General features: G+C 38.0%; 1 long non-coding RNA gene across 4 annotated transcripts in view; it reads right to left on the reverse strand.

Moving 5' to 3' along the window:
• Positions 1 to 9,050: 9,050 nt before the first annotated feature.
• The window catches only part of LOC120372459, a 44,942-nt gene continuing 40,093 nt past the window's right edge, over positions 9,051 to 13,899 (reverse strand). For 3 of the 4 annotated variants that reach the window (XR_005584983.1, XR_005584984.1, XR_005584986.1), the window contains one exon: positions 9,051 to 9,549. This is a non-coding gene — a long non-coding RNA (uncharacterized LOC120372459). Of the gene's footprint in view, positions 9,550 to 12,470; positions 12,519 to 13,899 lie in introns of those variants that run through there. The other variant, XR_005584985.1, reaches the window with a different exon arrangement.

Genomic DNA, 13,899 nt, shown 5'->3' on the forward strand with positions numbered 1-13,899 from the left:
TCCATATGGAGTAACTGCACTGGACATTTGCTACAAGGAGATGCCAACAATTAGCTTGTCTGTCTCCCTCACATACCTTTTCCCAGACATTTACAAAATCCACCTTTCATACTGGCCAAAATATGGCATCTCCTAAGTCTGACAGGTAGACCCCATCCTCCCTGAATAATTCTGGTGCCTCATATGTTATATCCAGGTGAGAAATTTCTGACCCATGCACCATGCAACTTATGAATTTGGCTACCTCCCTATTTGAATACCTCCTATGCTTGTCAATCCTCCAAACCCAAACTAAAAACCCAGTAGAAGGATCTGGGTAACCATTCAGCCTACTGACACATGTAAGGCATGATAGGTAAGTAGAGATGGTCAATGACACCAGTCGCTGGGTTGCTAATGATACCACGTACGGCAGTGTGACTGAGGTCCAAGGGGCCCATTCTGAGATTCCTCAGTTAGGACAAACTGCAAAGAATAGGACAGGAAATCCCCCAAATGGGTGGTGATTCTAATACTTAGATTCACCAAGCCAGCAACAAAACAGCTTCTACAATACCTAACTGGTTAGCCAGAAGCCAAAACACAGTTCCCTTAAAGTAACCCAGCTTCAGTTCCCACCCAGACAGCCAAATCAAATATGATGCGGATTCCCTGAAAATCTTGTTCAACATATAAAAAAATTCTACCGGTCACAAAAGATTGGACACATTACCCACTAGGTTAATGAATATTTCAGATCTTACCCAAATACACATGTACAGCCAATTCTTATTAACTAAAGTAAGATTTATTAAAAAAGAAAAGAGAGTGCTGTTTAAAAGATCATTGTATGAACAGATATGAATAGAGTTCTTAGGTCAAGTTTCATAATAGAGATGGTGAGCTTTGCAACTCTAAAGTCTTCTTTCAGAATTAGTCCATAGGTAATAGTCCAAAGTCCAATATCAGAGTGATCCAGATGGGAATGGAGACCTCAATCTTGTGACTCAAGCTTCCCCTGATGAAGCTTAAGCAGATCTGAGATGAAAGGATCATGGCACAAGAATTTTTATAGATTCCTGGCAGGCTATTGTCACCCTCTTGACAGCAGGTGTTCCTTGGGTGAAGAATAATGTCTTTGAAGTAACTTCCTGTTTCCTAAGCATCACTAGTAATTAGCTAAGAACATAAGAACGACCACACTGAGTCAGACCAAAGGTCCATCTAGCTCAGTATCCTGTCTTCTGACAGTGGTCAATGCCAGGTGCCCCAGAGGGAATGAACAGAACAGGTAATCATCAAGTGATCCATCCCCTGTTCCCCATTCCCAGCTTCTGGCAAACGGAGTCTAAGGGCACCATCCCTGCCCATTCTTGCTAACAGCCATTGATGGACCTATCCTTAATGAACTTATCTAGTTCTTTTTTGAACCCTGTTATTGTCTTGGCCTTCACAACATCCTCTGGCAAGGAGTTCCACAGATTGACTGTGCGTTGTATGAAAAATACTTCCTTTGGTTTGTTTTAAACCTGCTGCCTATTAATTTCATTTGGTGACCTCTTGTTCTTGTGTTATGAGAAAGAGTAAATAACACTTTCTTATTTACTTTCTCCACACCGGTCATGATTTTATAGACCTCCATCATATCCCCCCTTAGTCGTTTTTTTTCCAAGCTGAAAAGTTCCAGTCTTATTAATCTCTCCTCAGATGGCAAATGCTCCATACCCCTAATCACTTTTGTTTTCCTTTTCTGAACCTTTTCCAATTCTAATATATCTTTTTTGAGATGGGGCGACCACATATGCATGCATTATTCAAGATGTTGGTGTACCATGGTTTTATATAGAGGAAATATGATATTTTATGTCTTACTATCTATCCTTTTCTTAATGATTCCCAACATTCTGTTCGCTTTTTTGACTGCCGCTGCAGATTGAGTGGATGTTTTCAGAGAACTATCCACAATGACTGTAAGATCTCTTTCTAGAGTGGCAACAGCTAATTTAGACCCCATCATTTTATACATATAGTTGGGATTTGTTTTCCAATGTGCACTACTTTGCATTTATCAACATTGATTTTCATCTGCCATTTTGTTGCCCAGTCATCCAGTTTCGAGAGATCCTTTTGTAGCTCTTCACAGTCTGCCTGGGACTTAACTATCTTGAGTAGTTTTGTATCATCTGCTAATTTTGCCACCTCACTATTTACCGCTTATTCCAGATCATTTATGAATATGTGGAATAGGACTGGTCCCAGTACAGACCCCTGGGGAACATCACTATTTACCTCTCTGCATTCTGAAAACTGACCATTTATTCCTACCTTTTGTTTCCTATCTTTTAACCAGTTACTAATCCACAAGAGGACCTTCCCTCTTATCGCATGACTGCTTACTTTGCTTAATAGCCTTTGGTGAGGGACCTTGCAAAGGCTTTCTGGAAATCTAAATACACTATATTCACTGGACCCCCCCTTGTCCACATGCTAGTTGACCCCCTCAAAGAATTCTAGTAGATTGGCGAGGCATGATTTCCCTTTACAAAAACCATGTTGACTATTCCCCAACATATCTATGTGTCTGACAATTTTGTTCTTTACTATATTTTCAACCAATTTGCCAGGTTTACCGGCCTGTAATTGTCAGGATCACCTCTGAGGCCTTTTTTTAAAAAAAATGGCATCACATTAGCTATCCTCCAGTTATTTGGTATAGAAGCTGTTTTAAATGATAAGTTACAGACTATAGTTAGTAATCCTGCAATTTCACATTTGAGTTCCTTCAGAACTCTTGGGTGAATACCATCTAGTCCTAGTGACTTATTACTGTTTAGTTTATCAGTTTGTTCCAAAACCTCCTCTAATGACACCTCAATTTGGGACAGTTCCTCAGATTTGTCACCTAAAAAGAATGGCTCATGTTTGGGAATCTCCCTCTCCCTCAACATACTCAACCATGAAGACCGATGCAAAGAATTCATTTAGTTTCTCTGCAATGGGCTTATCGTCCTTGAGTGCTCCTTTAGCATCTTGATTGTCCAGAGTCCCCATTGGTTGTTTAGCAGGCTTCCTGATTCTGATATACTTAATTTTTTTTTTGCTATTACTTTTTGAGTCTTTGGCTAGCTGTTCTTCAAATTCTTTTTTGGATTAACATAAGGCAATTGCCTATCTCCTGCCATTAACAGGCAATTTACTATATACTTTAAAGAGAAATGAAGACAGTGATATCACTACATTCACAGTTCATTTAAATGTTAACATCTCCTTTTGATCTCTGAATTAACAGAATACAGAAATAGACAGGAACTGTTTGGTTACATTGTCAACCTCTAACAATATATATGTGAATACACAAAAATACAAACATTATCTACTAATATGTATCTAAAGGTTGAATCTGGGTCAATTAGCCTGTTAGTTGTGTAACCCTTTCTGGCCCCGTGTCCCAGGCAGTAACTGTTCCTCTGTAATGGGCCATATTGGTAACAGACTCTCCCACTCCCAAAATTGCACAAAATCATTAAAACTTCTCTCATAGCTCCGAAATGTTTGTGGAGCCACTGATTTCTACGCTACCCTGACAGATGCCATATGCCAAGGCTCATAGTGCTTGAGGCATCAGTTTAGATTCCCTTCTAGCTTCTGGTGCCGGATCCTGAAATACCGTCCACCTGAAAATGAGACAGTGCATCTGCAGCATCACTAACCATAGGCACATGTCTGGAAGAGAAACAGATGTTAAGATGTAAACATGGTAGTACATATGCCCTCGCCAGCCTCATAACCTGTGTGATCTGGAGAGCTGGCGATTGATAGTATGTACAACCACCAGGTTGTCACACCTGAGATGCACCCTTTTATTAACAAACTACATTTCCCTAAGGACCACTGCAACCAAAATGTGAAAAATCCAGAAATGTTATAACCTGCACTATGTCTTCAGGGCATTGCTACGTTGATAAAATACTCACAAACCTGTATCTCCTGAAGCATCTGAGAGGATCTTTAAATCAGCCTTGAGTATCAACAGGGCTTTTACTGTGCTGCCATGGACATAAATGGTTCCGACTCTCTTCCAGACACCTCGGGGGAGGGATGAGTCAGTGTCCCCACTCTGACCTGGTATGAAGCTGCCACAGCAAGTCACTCTCTTATCTCTCTCCCTTAATGGGAGCACACACCTTTTCTGACAAGCCAGACAATGTGTGATGAGGTCATCACAGAATATAATTTGAAGCTTAAGGATCATGTAAGAATTACAGATGGAAGAAGCAGATGGTGGAAGAAAGGGCAATTCACAACCATAATGTTAACGAGAGCACCAAATAGTTACTGATTTCACTTTCAAAAATAATGAATGGTAAGGGTTTCATACATAAACACATTTTTATTGCAGTTTGATGGAGCCATGTGTTTGCATGGTTTGCAATAATAGATTCACTGGTTTCAGGGATTCAGCATTGTGTTAAATATAGTTTCAGTATTACAGTAGTTCTGAAAGTTGTTGATTGCACTTTCAGTGTTTCTTGGCAGCTCTGAGAAAATATCAGTTCATACATTATATATTTATAACTAGCTTTCAGCTTATAACATCTACATATGGTGTTATTAAATTAATTTTGATCTTCAAGCTTCCAGTATAAGAAGCCAAGTAGTAACCTGGAGGGCTATATATCACAATGTCTAAAAACCTTAATTGCAAGTGGATTTTCTTTTAGGGAAAATAGGGAGATTATATGAATGGATTTTAAACTGAGAAAATACTATTTAGGTAAATTGAGCACAAAAGAAAGTACTGAATAGATTGTACTGCTTTAGATTACATTATTTGCTGGCACTTTACAATTGCTTTATCTAGATAATAGTTCTATTAGCTTCATAGCACTGACATATATCAACAATTATTTGGACTATATTCTGAGAGGTTCCCTGACAATGTACTATTCTATTCTTTTTTATCAACCAAAAGGTCTCATATGGGAAAACATCCATGCCAATTACTGCTAATAAATTACCTATGTGAAGTTGCTGAGAAGAAGGGACAATTGGAGTATTTTTGGCTATTAGTGATTTTTTCTGGTGCAACTTTGTTTTTTTCCCTTTTCACATTAATTCATCTGTTTTCAGTTCTATTGTGTTTTTCATTTAGAAAGTTATATGTCAGATGCTTTTAATATCCAAGACCGCTGAATCAATAACTGGACTGTACTTGTCAGTTGGCATCTGGCATATATTTTAATATTGATTTGTACAGAAAATCTTCTACACTAATTGCTTAGGGATGTGTTTGAACTATTCAGCAGTGTAAAACACTGTTCATATGCTGTCTAAAACTATAGATGATTTAACCGTAGTGATTGTGCAAAACCATGTTCTGATTGGCAGGTTGGGCTTCTCTAGAAAGGTAGAACTGTGCATGAAGTGCCAATGGTACACAGCTGGAAACTCATCCCTCACCCCAACATCTAAAATCTATACAAACAAATTAGAAAATGATGACCATTTTGTTAAATTGGGCGAGGAAGTGTTCTGGGGGAAGAGCTAAAAAAATATTTCTCTTTCTTCCTTCTCGCATTGACAAGTGCTATTTTTAAAAAGCAATAGGTACGGTAGCCACAAATAACTTGGAGAGTGGGGGCTGAAGCTGACAAAGTGACTCTTTACAACTGCCTTGTCCACCCCAAAAATGTTACACTGCTATTTCAGAAACAATTCATGTTTTTCCAGACACTTTATATAAAATAATAACCAGAAGCTATTTGAAACTCACAATTTAAATGCTTACAATGGAAGATCAGTTGAAATTGACAAAGTTTGCTACCTTCTGGCACAACTAAAGTGTCAGACTCACAGCTACCCCTACTCCACCAGTCTGCCCATCCTCAGTGTCATTCTGGCCATGCAGACCTTCTGCTAAAAGCAATTTTTTTGTATGTTGAAAAGAATGCCTTCCCTGTTCCACAGCCTTTCTTCCAAAATCTTTAAGGAATCTTTTAAAAAACCTTGCATGGGAGGTATATGAATAGGATTCTCAAAAGTGGCTAAGTGACTGGCTGAAGACAACCAGTCCAATGGGAAGTTAATCATCTCATGCTCCTAAATTGTTTTTAATTACTCCATAGCCCTGTAGTATGCATGTATCTGTAGTCTGATTTTGTTGCTTGTTATGCACAAATTAACAGGTCTACTAGTCCGGAGGACAGTAGAACAAAAAATTCAAACTCAGCAGTGTCAAATAGTTGATCACTAGAATTTACATTATAGTAACTCAAAAATGTTGCTTCCTGTTTATATGGTTAAAACCTATATCCTGGGATATATTAACTCTGAAGTCATGTCAATTAAAATAAAAAGAACTTATAATCACTGATATTTGTGTACTGAATGGTGATTCAGGCTTTTACAATTACACTCATTTTCATGATGGTAAAATCCTGAAAATGGTTTTCAGTACATACACCACAATTGGGCATATTTTTTCCTTTATTTTTCTTTTGTCTTTCTCTTCCTCCTTTTTAGTCACAAAATTGATGATGGGAAGTTAAAATATGGAAATTTACTCAGAACCCTAAATATTCTCTTACTGATTTGGATTTTATTAAAACTGGAGAATAATTACTATACTAAATCAATATCCATCTTTCTGATTGGTACACAGCTATAATCAAATTTATAACAGGCAGGGATGTTTATTTTCTAGATAGTGTATATACAGAAGGAACAGCTGACAAGATCAGTTCAGTTTTAACTAGTACTCCCCATGTGTGGATAAATGCAATGTTTTTATGTAAGTATGATCTGCAACTATAATACATTATTGAGGTAATCTTCTGAGGAAAGAGGAATTTTTAAAAAAATTAGTGATCTACTGATCTCATTCTTTAAGAGCAAAATGTTCTAAAATGTATATGTCAAGCATGCAATTAGCATGAATAGGACATTTATTTTAAGTATTACAAACTGTTCCTGGCCTAGTTGGATGGTTCCATGTTTGCATATTTCTATCCAAATCCACTGACAAATATTTGAAATCTAGATTGTTTTTACTCATTCCAGTGCAACTGCAAAGGCTGCACTGGAGAAAATAAGCATTCAAAAATACAGCTGTCTGGTTGGAGTTCTGAGTGACAGGAAAATACACTGAAAACTGTGAATCTAATATGCATGCCTATATAAAATCTGTATTTCAGGGGATGATAAATGCAAATAATTGTTTTTAAACTTTAAAAAAATACTTTAGAGGGTATATTTTGCCCTTGATTGCCCAAGTTCTTATTTTTTCAATCTAATCTGATATATATAGGCAATAAATATGGAAACAAAGATAATACTTCAAATCTGTTTGTTGTTTAGGATGGAGTTGCTCTCCCATCCTTTGGAAGTGTTGACTTTCTTCATTCTAAATGTTGGCTCAACTCTCTTTTCTACCTTTTATCCATGTGTCCCTTCAATCCTTGCATTAGACAGACTGTGGAATGAAACCAGATGGTACCTGTAGAGTTGTCCTCTACAGTAGTGTTGAGACAGACAATGTGTAGAAAAGTGACTGGATTAATTAAGGCAGAACACATGGATTTTGATTTTTGCTCCTTGGATTCAAGGATCTATGTGGAGGGCCCTGATACCTGAGTGTGCTAGGATTCTCTGCAGAACCTGGGGAGCCAGAGGGAGTATTGGCAGGGCAGGACCCACGAGAGCCACTGTACAGCTGCCTTCTGACAGCCCCCACCCCTCCGCCCATCTGTTTCTTTTTTAGCACTGAGAGTGGCCTTACCTGCTCTCAGAACCCAACAGCAGCTTTTCTGATAGGCCAGTCCAGCACACAGAAAACAAGTGTGGATCTACTTGCTTTTCTGTGTGCTGGCTTGGCCTATCAGAAAAGCTGCTTAATAAATCCATCACCCAACTTACTGCATTAATAATAATAATACCTAGCTTTCTTTATCAGTAGACCTCAAAGGAAGGTAAGTGTCATTTCTCCCATTTTACCATAGGGGAGAACTAAGGGTAGGTCTACACTGCAGTTGGAAGCATGTTTCCCAGCGTGGAAGACAGACACGCACTAGCTCTGCTCAAGCTAGCACACTACAAATAACAGTGTAGCTAGGGGTAAGGTGGGTAGAAGTTCAGGCTACAAACCCAACTATATACAGAGGGGGACCAGGTATGTAAGGTGCCTAGCTCAAGCGACTGGCTATACTGCTATTTTCTTTTTTTAGCAAGTCTGCAAGCACTCTCCCAGATACAGTGTTGATGTACCCTCTGGCACAGGGATGGGATGTGACTAGCCCAAGGGTCACTCAGCAGGCCAATGGCAGAGCTGGGACTAGAACTCAGATCTCCTGAGTCCCATCTAGTGCTCTTATCTGCTACATTATGGTGACATAGAAGAACTCACCAACAATCCAGGAGCTTTGCAGTTGAGTAGGCAGGATCCATTTTTACTTATTACCTTTCATACCATAAGCAAAGTATCTACTATTTGTATGTCATACCTGCTGTTTGCAGTGCTAAACAGAGGAGATTTTTTTTGCCTGGAGAGGCAGTAAAGGAATGGAAGAGTGAGCGGGATTCTATCTTGCTTCAGATAGTGTATTGCCAGCAAAACTGTCAGCTGATTTCCGATTCTTTGTTACTAATGATGACATAAAGGAGGAGAAATAATACAGCTGAATTTAAGTTCCTAGGTTGAATTTACAGGGCTGCCTGTGGGAAGAATCCCTTGCAAACTAAGCAAATGGTATGGAAGTAATTGAGGATATAAACATGGAAACCCTGATGGCATTTTTATAGTTACTCTTCCAACTGCATAACCACAAAAAAGCTATGGAGTAAAGAAAATCAGAATCACGGTATAGTCATTTTCTGAAGTGTCTTATGATCCTTACTTCTATACTTAACTTGCAAGACTTCATGTTTAGAAATATTGTCAGCTCCTTCTATTGATGAAGGAAATGAGAAACAGAGGTGGTAATTTCTCCCCAATCCCAAAGTTGTTGTGCCTATAATAGATAGCTGAAGTGCTGAGTCTCAGACTTTTACTTTAGTCACTACGTCACCAATTCCTCCCCAAGTGTATCCAAAACCTCATGTGTTTCTTCATATGAAGAACTTAAATGCCTATCTGAAAAGGGCTGTATTTGGTTTTCTACCACACTAATTGCCAGATTCCTAATGTGAAGAGTCAAATTTCTACATAGTAATAATCTTTCTTTCTCTTCTGCTCCAAAAAATGAAGGCAGTAAAACTCTTGGGAGAAAGAAACCAAATAAATCACAGTCCTCTATATGAAAGTTCCCTGGGATGACTGAGTTATGAGGCCATTCCCTTCCAGGCTACTGATCTGAATCCAGCCCAGCTCTTGGTAGTTAAATTGCGTAAACCAATGTTCCTTGGTCACTTCTGAGGGACCTCTATTGCTAGCAAAGTTAATTGCAACTTGTATCCAACATTAAAAAGGGTGAACCATCATGGCTTCTTCTACTGGCCAAATGTCATTGTTTGCAATAGGATCTGAGGCCGATCATCTTCTCACAGGAGCTGTTCAGCACCTTCAGTGATTGGGCCCTGCAAGAAAAAACTAGTTTTCAGGCATTCTCTATGGCTTGTTCCAAAATTGAGCCAATAGCTGCTTTGGCTTCTTTCCTGACTTTCATAATCTACATTATACCTACTAAAGCACAAAGCTGATTCAGCCTTTTGAGTAATGAGATTGTTCCAATAAAAATGAATAACCTTTTTTTCTGTTGAGCAAAATAACTTTTAATTCCTGGGACCCTTAACTTCCAAGGCAAAGATCGGATTTCAAAAGTTTTTCATTTGGCTACAGAATGAGGATAATTATATTCTGTGGCAGTTGTGTTATTAGTAATCCTTTGAGAATGGAAAGGTCCAGCATTAAGTCATTGAAAATCTCTGTAATGAGGAGAGTGGTTTAGGCTAGTAAAATCATGACCATTTATTAAAACAAAGCAAAACAGCATTGCTTGAAAACAAGGTTAATGAATAGAGTTGTAAATTCTACTCACACTGGGATGCAAACTGAAAGTATTATAGATGTTAGCCTGTCTCTCTGCCATTAAATATATCCTGGGATGATCCAATTCACAGAGTCAGTTTCACAAAACAATCAAGTTGCTGAATAACATGTAAAATTTATTCCCCCCCACCCCTTTTAATCTGGGCTAACATTTGAGATCTTCACCTTTTGACATTTTAAAAATACCCAGCAGAGTAAAACATAGCTTAAAAACAAAGCAAAACCCAAACCCTGCTTGTGGTAACTGTGCAAGTGTACAGGATTTCGGTAAGTGCTGCTAATAATTGGTATGGAAAGATATTTTTTTTTAAAAATTACTGGATGCACACAGCATATCTGATTAAGTATCATCTGCAAAGTAAGTCAATTCATATGGTGTACTGTGTTTGTCTTTATCAGTATAAGACTTGGTGCATCCTCTGTAAAGAGAAAATGGTCTATCTGCCTGCCTGTATATTTTATGTATGTGAGAGTGAACAGTGTAACACTGTTGCAAACAAAGTAAACCCCATTCTGGGATATATTAGCAGGAGTGTGGTAAGCAAGACATGAGAAGTAATTCTTCCGTTCTACTCCACACTGAGTAGGCCTCAATTGGATTATTGTGTCCAGTTATGGGCACCACTTTTCAGGAACGATATGGACAAACTGGAGAAAGTCCAGAGAAGAGCAACAAAAATGATTAGAGCTGTAGAAAACATGACCTGTGAGGGAAGATTTTTGGGGAAAAATGCGTGTTTTTAGTCTGCAGAAGAGAAGACTGAGAGGGGATATATTAGTTTTCAAGTATATAAAAGGTTGTTAAAAGGAGGAGGGAGAAATTAACTTCTGAGGATAGGACAAGAAGCAATGGTCTTAAATTGCAGCAAGGGCCCAAATATATTGTAGACGTCAGCCAGACTTCTAGACTTTTCAGAGTGAGCACAGCAGGAGCTCACCAAAGATGGGCAAACAATTTGGATGACAAACCAATGAGAGCCTCCTTGGATCTCTACTAATTATTTAAACCAGGATCAAACCGGCCATACTTTTGGTTAAGTTTAGTTAACTTTTTATTCTCTTCCTAACTCACTGCATCCCCAGGGGGCAATGGGTCTATTTAACTGTTTCCTTTCCATGCTCACCTTCTTCCTTCAACAATCCTAACCTTCTCTCACTCTCCTCAATATATTTTCTTAGGGGGAAGTCTTCTACATATCATCAGGATAGCCCCCTTCTTCTTCTTTCTCAACTCTTTCCTGGTGTGTGGTTTGAGAAAATCCCTAAATTAGTTGGGACTTGCATTTTCATTAACTATGGTGCTAACCTGGGAGGGAAGAGAGAGGAGGTACATATGAAGGTGGGTGGGGAGGCACATAATAAACTGTTGAACACTTTTACATTGAAGAAAAACAGACACAAGATAGCCATTGTAAGATTACTTTTTTTGCAATGCAAACAAACAATTTGATTTAAACTTAATCAAAAAATGGATACATCCATTCTAATTTCAGAAAGCTGTGTTAAAAGCATCCCTCTGCTTATTGTATTTTAAACACATATTGGCTGAAAACCTGGCTAACACTGTCAATGTGTTCTAATTATTGATCTACTCTAAAAAATAAAAATTGCTTTTTTCCCCCAGAAATATATCCAGAACCAGTCAGACTGCTAGCATGGCAAAGGTGACTTTTATCTGTTTATAATCTTCACTATATTTATTCCTCTGTGTAGTGAGCTACCACTTAAGTCCAATGAAATCTATGGCTCTTTCTGATTGCAGCTGAGACCTTTGGTATAAAGCATGCAGATTAGTTTGCTCATCCTTAAATTATATGTTGTGCCTTGGATACTGATTATGCACCTGGGCCTTTCAAAGGATGCTTGCTTTGCCAGGAGTTAGTGGTGGCAATTATTTTTTATCTGTTTGAATTCTTTTCTGTTGTTTAATTATGGAAGGAGTGGGTTGTTGATGACCCACACAAACTATTCTCTCTGTGTGCCTGATATGAGGCCTTAACTTTTTGTCTCTTTTTATTCATCCCAATTAGAATAGGATTTATTTATAAGTTTTGTACTGGAGACTGGCTAAATTATCAGCATTTGAGATTATGGGGTCTTTATTTCCTGAAGTGATCAGTATTTTGCTGGGATTGAAGACACTAAAGGACCTATATCCTAACACTTTGATCTTTTCCTCAGATTTCTCTGGTACATTATAGAATATCAGGGTTAGAAGGGACCTCAGGAGGTCATCTAGTCTACTCCCTTGCTCAAAGCAGGACCACTCCCTAGACAGATTTTTACCACAGTTCCCTAAATGGTCCTCTCAAGGATTGAACTCACAAGCCTGAGTTTAGCAGGCCCATGCTCAAACAACTGAGCTATCTTTTCCCTGTGCTGTCATTGGGCCTGTTTGTTAATGTCACAAATTAACCCCATCTTTCCAATTTTGGGATATGTACCCTTATAGTAGAATTCAAGTGTGCATATGCCTTCATTGTTTCTTTTCTTCCTTCTGTGAGAGCAAGATTGATAAGTATTAGTGGAAGAAAATGTTCTTTGTATCCCTACTTATACATCATTTCTGTCTTTACAATTTATTCTTAGCTGATTTTGTGAAGACCTACACATCCTGACATACCTTTTTTTACAAATTTATTTGACAGTTCTAAGAATTATAACTCTGTTGTATGCTAGGATCTTTGTTGGATGTGAAAACATTATTTATCAGTTTACCTCAATCTGCCTTTGCAGTGTTGACATTTTTAATTGTGTACATTTGGTAAGATAGTCACTCATTTTCTTGTAGTAATGACCTGGACAAATGCTACTGCATGTTATAATTGATGTTCAAGCTTTTTACTGTAAAGAAAAAAATACTTAAAATATAATTCACAGGTGGAACAAACTAATTGAGCATTTCATCTGGTCACATAGCCAAGGGTTAAAAAAAAAATTAAAGCCCTTAGGTGACATAGGAGTTTCTGAAAGCAGGCTTCTAAGTCAGATGAGTGCTTTTGAAAATTTTATCCTTGGTAAATTTTTGCCAAAATGAGTTTACTTGCTGGATGTTGAAGCTGAAGTTTGGAGGCTCTCCTGCCCCTTTTAATTTTTTCCATTCAGTAATCCCAATAATAATAGGGCTCAGATTTTAATTCAGTTATGCTTTAAAAAATCTTAATTTTCCTAGTGCTTTTGTAATTTAATACATCCCGTTTGGTGCTCGTATGTGTTTTAAGTCCTAATATATTACAGGAATTCTCTGTAGGGTCTATTTTACATATGTTCTCATATTTGAATTCTTTTTATAGATCCTTATGTGGGAGGGAGAAGAGGAGAAGGAATAAATACACAGCCTCTCTTGAACAGAGGTTTTGTTTTTGTAAGGGCTGGTAGGATGTGTTCTAAGGAAATGAAGGGAAAATGGAGTTTGAAGAGAGTAGCTGAGAGCACAGAACAGAAAGTCACATGCTTAATAGACTATGTTTGTGAAAGATTTTTATTTTTTGTGAGTAGAAGGAGGGGTTAGGAACGCCCTACAACCAGTGCTTAGCACCACTGATGTTAAGGGAGCAGAAGAAAGAGGCTGAGGGAAAGAAAAAATCATCTGATTGGTTTGGGATGAAAGAGGGAGAAAGGAGTGATATATGGAGAACTTTATCTGTTTCATTATGGCTTTGGATAATGATGTGAACATTTCAGGTTTTCTCTTTACTGAAGAATACTTTGATCTTTAGTCACTAAATGACTGGTGGTAATAAGTTTAAAAAGTTAGTTTAGACTTCAAAAACTGTATGAAATAGTTTGTGGCAAACAGATCAATGAAATGCTGATGTAAAGAAGAATGTATTACAGAAAAGAGGATTATAAAGGAGGGAAGCAGTACAAAAATAACT

The sequence above is a fragment of the Mauremys reevesii genome, linkage group 9, assembly GCF_016161935.1.
Source record: "Mauremys reevesii isolate NIE-2019 linkage group 9, ASM1616193v1, whole genome shotgun sequence".
NCBI lineage: Eukaryota > Metazoa > Chordata > Testudines > Geoemydidae > Mauremys > Mauremys reevesii.